This window comes from Penaeus monodon, chromosome 40 (assembly GCF_015228065.2).
Source record: "Penaeus monodon isolate SGIC_2016 chromosome 40, NSTDA_Pmon_1, whole genome shotgun sequence".
Taxonomy (NCBI): domain Eukaryota; kingdom Metazoa; phylum Arthropoda; class Malacostraca; order Decapoda; family Penaeidae; genus Penaeus; species Penaeus monodon.
Genome location: NC_051425.1, coordinates 11,473,084 through 11,479,374, shown reverse-complemented (window position 1 = coordinate 11,479,374; position 6,291 = coordinate 11,473,084).

The following is a 6,291-nucleotide window of genomic DNA, read 5'->3' as shown; positions in this document are numbered from 1 at the left end:
AATGGAAATAATTAAAACAAAAGATAGAAACACTAATCACCCACGAAATTAAATATAATTTTACCAAGCAATCAAGCTTAATCAATCCTATTATGCACTAACTAGTCAAACTAACTTACGGCCTACACTAACTTACTGTTCAGACCAACTATTCAAACTAACTTGCGGCCCAAACCAACGTCACGCCGCCCAAACCGCCCATTAAGAATGCGTCTCCAGTCAACAGCGAACCGAACATCCCGGCGCCTCTGCCACCCCGCCCATAGCCAGCCATGAAACACGCCAGACAAAGAGGTCCCCGCCCGCGCACGCCCACGAGCGCCCACGGAGCACGCAGCGACAAGGAGAAAACGCCGTATAAGGTTGCAATGCAGGAATGGGCAAACGGGGAGATGAGTCTGTGCGTGGGGGGGAGGGGAGGGGAGGGGAGGGGAGGGAGTTTTTTTTCGTTTTCTCGTTTTTTTCGTGTTTTTTTTGGGGGGGAGGGGGGGGTATTTCTTTTTCTTTTTTTGAGGGAGGGGGTTTATTTCCGTTTTGGGGGTTGCCTTTACTTCGTTTTTTTTTTGAAGTTGCGGGGTTGGTTTATTTACGTTTTTTCTTTTTTTGTTTGTTTGTTTGTTTTATTTTTTAGTTATTGTTGATTTTGCTGTTGTTGTTCTTCTTCTTATTATTATTATCATTATTACTAATATAATTATTGTTATTATCATTATTATATTGTTATTGTTGTCCATATCATTGCTATTATTATCATTATTATTATTATTATTATTATTATTATTATTATTATTATTATTATTATTATTATTAATTATTATTATTATCATTATTATCACTGTTATCATCATCCTCACCATCACTATTATTATCTCCATGATCATTATCAACATCATTCTCTATTTGCTCATCCACATCATTTGTTAGTTTATTTATTAAGGGGGAAAGGTACTTCTTCATACTTTCCGCGTTTTTCACGTTCATTTTTTAATTTATTGTAAGTTCTTCTTCTGTCCTTTCTTCTGGTTTATCTCTTTTGTGGCGAGAGGATTTTTATTTCCATTATCATTATTCACTTATTTCGATTTATTTGTAGTTTTTTATCTTTTTTCTTATTTGTATTTGGGATAAAAACAATCAATTTGTTGTTGTCGTTTATCTATCTTTATCTAATCTATTTATTTTTCTACTTATTATTTATATATCTATTTGCCTATCTATCGATTTATTTATCTATTCATCTATCTGTTTATCTATCTACCTATCTATCTATTTATCTATCTATCTGTTTATCTGTCTATCTATCTGTTTATCTATCTATCTATCTATCTATCTATCTATCTATCTATCTATCTATCTATCTATCTATCTATCTATCTATCTATCTATTTACTTATCTATTCATTTATTCATTCATTTATTTATATTATATCTGAGAAAAGGAAGTAAAACACCTTATTTCAATAAAGTATGACAGGAAAAAGTGATAAAAGGGAAGTATATGATAATGACGATAATGAAGCTGGAAAGGGAGACGAGGATGATGAAATAATAATAATAGTAGTAACAATAAAAAAAAAGTCCGAAAAATAATGACAATAACAACAGGAACAATAATAAATAATAATAATAATAATAATAATAATAATAATAATAATAATAATAATAATAATAATAATAATAATAATAATAAATAATAATAATAACAATAATAATAATATAATAATAATAATAATAATAATAATAATAATAATAATAATAATAATAATAATAATAACAATAATAAGAAGAAGAAGAAATAGAAAATTAAGAATCAAAAATAAATAAAATAGAAGACGAAGAAGTAGAAAAAGAAGAAGAAAAAAAGAAAATATACAGAGAACTGGCCAGTAAGGAGAAGGAAGCGCATAGGCTAAAGGGTAAGATCTCGCCTATGACATCACTGATCCCAGAAGGAGATCCTGGACAAGCCACAAAGGGGGGTATGGCACACTGAGGCAGGCGCGCGCGCGCGCGTGTGCGTGTGTGTGTGTGTGTGTGTGTGTGTGTGTGTGTGTGTGTGTGTGTGTGTGTGTGTAGTGTGCGGGATGTGGTGGATGTGTGTGTATGTGGGTGAGTGTGGTGTGGAGGTGAAGTGTGGTTTTAAAGACAGATAAGACGGACAACACACACACAAACAGAGGGAGAGAGAGAGAGGAGAGAGAGGGAGAGAGAGAGAGAGGAGGAGAGGAGAGAGAGAGAGAGGGAGAGGGGATGAGAGAGAGAGGGGAGGAGAGAGGAGAGAGAGAGAGAGAGAGAGAGAGAGAGAGAGAGAGAGAGAGAGAGAAGAAAGTGATAGAATGAGATTGTATATACACATCTCACCCCTAGAAATAAATATTAATAAATAAATAAAGTAACAAATACACAAATAAATAAACAGATAAATAAAAAAATACACAAATATATGAAAATAATCACACAAAAAACACTTCAAAAGTAGCTCAAGAATCACAACTTTACCTTTTGCCTAAATTTTTACCTTTTGCTTAATTTTACCTTTTGCCTAAATATTTACCTTTGGTCTAAATTTTTACCTTTTGCTTAATTTTACCATTTGCCTAAATTTTTACCTCTGGCCTAAATTTTACCTTTTGCCTAAATTTTTACCTTTGGCCTAAATTTTTACCTTTTGCCTAAATTTTACCTTTTGCCTAACTTTCATCTTTTATAAATTCGGTTTCAACTGCTCTTCCTTTCCATGGCATATTATTTTCTTCGTCTGCCTCGGACATTTAATCCTTCTGTGTTTTGAGTACACTCGACAATCACTAATTCAGTATACTTCATCCATCAAAAAATCGCAGTGCACACTCATCCACCAAACAGAATCTATAGTTATCCACCAGCATCCACTAACAGTCATAATCCCCTCATCTACCATCTTCAAAATCCTACACTGTCATCCACAAACTTGCGCGTGCATCTGCAGACTCATGAAGCTGACATAAAACTCGTCAATTAGTGGACTTTCAACTCTGAGTGAAGTGTTGCACAGCTGGTCTCTTGCAAATTAGCGAAAACACACACACACACACACACACACGCGCACACACACACACACACACACACAAGAATAATCCCCCCCCCTTCTTTTCCTTCTCTCTCTCTCTCTCTCTTTTTTTTTTTTTTTTTTTTGTTTTTTGGGGGGGGGGGTCATTCCAAATACACGGGAAAGTGGTTTTCCATTCATAACAACAACTATGCCATGTGTATTTGCAACGCGGTGTGAATGGGTAGTAGTGGCAGCTGATTGCATAGTGAAAGTTTAACGTTTGGAGCTTTACTATTACTGTTGTTGTTATTAGGAGTAAAATGATAGTGATAATGATAGTAATGATGATGGTGATGATAACAATGATAATATTAATAATGATAATGACAATGATGATGATGATGATGATAATAATAATAGTAACAAATAATCTAATAATATAATTTAATAATAATAAATAATAATATAATAATATATAATATAATAATATAACAACAACAACAACAACAACAAACAAAACAACAATAATAATGAAGATAATAATGCTAATAATACCAATAACAATAACAATACTATAAATAATAATAATAAAATAATAATATTAATAATATCAACTATGATAATAATAACAATTATAAGAATTACAATAAAAACAATAATAAAAATAACCCAAAATAAATAAACGAATAGTTAGACAGATTGATAATATAAATGGATAAATCAACAATGATATGCACGCAATACGTTCAGCTGCAACGCCTTCTATTCAACCAACGCATTATTTTACTCTCAGATCAGATACCAATGCAACATGCAACATGCAACGACGAACACCTGCAATGCAACAGCAAGCGAGGAGGAGAGTGAAAGGTGTAGAAGGAATTGGGGAAGAGAGAAAGAGAAAGATCCTTTCTCTTTCTCTCTTTCTTTCTCTCTCTCTTTTTCTTTATTTCGTTCTATTTATCTTTTGTGTTTCTATTTCTGGTTCTCATCTTCTCTTTCTCTCTCTCTTTCTCTCTCTCTCATTCTCTCCTTTTCTTTATTTTTCTATTAATCTTTTGTTGTTCTCTTTCTGTCTATTTCTCTATCTCTTTCTCTTTAATTTCTCTTTCTAGTTCTGTTTCTGTTTCTGTCCTCTCTTCTCTCCTTCTCCTCTTCCTCCCTCTTTCTTTGCTCCGCCCTCTCATCCACCTCCTCCTCTCCACTTTCTCCCCTTCTCTCTATCTCTCCCCTTTCTCCCTCACCCTCTCACTCCCTTCCTCTCCCTCCCCTCCCTCTCCCCTCCCCCTCTCCCCTCCCTCCCCTCCCCCTCTTCCCTCTCCCCTCCCCCTCTCCCCTCCCTCTCCTCTTCCCAGCCACATAAGGAGCAAATTCAGGGTCGCCTGGAGGAGGACCTGCCATGACGTCATCGCCCCCAAGAAGGTACACCTGCACGCCACACGCCTCAGACAGTCAGCGCGTCGACTCACCTTCTCACCTGGACTCACCTGTTCGGGGCGCCTCCCCTAAGCCCGTTTTCTGCGATGGTCCCGTCCGCTGTTTTTTTCTGTGTTTGTTTGCGTGTGTGTTTTGTGTGTGTGTGTGCATGTGTTTGATTATGTGTGTGTGGTGTGTGTGTGTGTCTGGCTGTTTCTCTCTCTCTCTCTCTCTCTCTCTCTCTCTCTCTCTCTCTCTCTCTCTCTTCTGTCTCTCTCTCTCTCCTTCTCTTTCTCTCTCTCTTTCTCTTTCTCTTTCTCTTTCTATTTCTATTTCTCTCTATCTCTATCTGTCTATCCATCTATCTATCTATCTTTCTCTCTCAAACTTCACCTCCTCCTCCTTCTTCTCTTTTTCTTCTTCTTCTTTTTCTTTTCCTTTTTTTCCTCCTCCTCCTCCTCCTTTTTCTTCTCCTCATTCTTCATTCTCCTCATTCTTTATTTTTCTCCCTCCCCTGTTGTTTGTGTTGGAGTTGTATTTTTTATATTACTATTATTTTTTTTTGCCTTTTTAATCAACGTTCCTTCACACGCTTCGGTTTGGCGAACGATTCATCTCCCTTCTTTCTTGCTTCGTAAACTTGCCTCAGTTCTTCTTCTAGTTCCCTCTTCTTTACCTTCGTTGTCGAGAAGTATTGTTATCATCTTTACTATTATTATAATGATTCTTGTACTTACGCTTATTCTTATTCTTGCTACTATTATTATATATATATACACACACGCATATATATATATATATATATATATATATATATATATATATATATATAAATATATGTATATATATATATATATAGCTTTTAAGTAATGAATGAAGTGTCACCGCCACCTTCACTCTGAAGCATCATCAATACCTTCATTTCAGCATTGTTTCCATGAAAGCAGCATAAATATAATGAAAGAAGCGTCATCACCGCCATGAAAGAAACATCGAAATAATGAAAGAAGCGTCATCACCGCCATGAGATACTGAAAGATAAAGAGAGGGAGAAGGGAAGACTGAGAGCGGGGGGGGGGGTGGAGGTCAGAGAGGGAGAGAGAGAGGGGGGAGGGAGAGAGAGGGGGGAGGGAGAGAGGGAGAGAGAGAGGGGGGGAGGGAGAGAGGGAGAGAGAGAGGGGGGAGGGAGAGAGGGAGAGAGGGGGGGGGAGGGAGAGAGGCAGAGAGAGGGGGGGGAGGGAGAGGGAGAGGTTGGAAAAGAGGGAAATATGAAAGAAGCTTCATCACCACCTTCACTGAATCCTCATCACCACCATGAAAGAAGCGCCGTCATCACCAGCATCATCACGAGAGCGAATGAAAGGGATACGCGATACGGAGAACATCCGGAAGGAATAAAAGGACGGAGGGGAAGGGGGGAGGGAAGGGGAAGAGAAGGGGAAGAGGGGAAAAGGAAGAGAAGAGGGAGAGGGGAAAGGGAAGTGAAGGAGAAGAAGAGAAGAGGAAGAGAAGAGGAAAAAGAAGAGAAGAGGAAGAGGAGCAGAGGAAAAGAAAAGAAGGAAGAGGAGCAGAGGAAAAGAAAAGAAGGAAGAGGAGCAGAGGAAAAGAAGAGAAGAGGAAGAGGAGCAGAGGAAGAGAAGAGAAGAGGGGAGAGAGAGAATGCGATCTACCGAGAGCCAGACGCGGGGGGCGGGGTGACAAAGGGACTGTTGCGGGCGCTTCTTGCAGGAAATCGCGGGCGTGATGACTGATACGACTAACTGCGCAGGAAGGGGAAAGAATAAGAAAAAGGGGGTGAAGAGAAGAGAAAAGAAAGGGCGTAAGAGAGAAAGATAAAGGGAAAA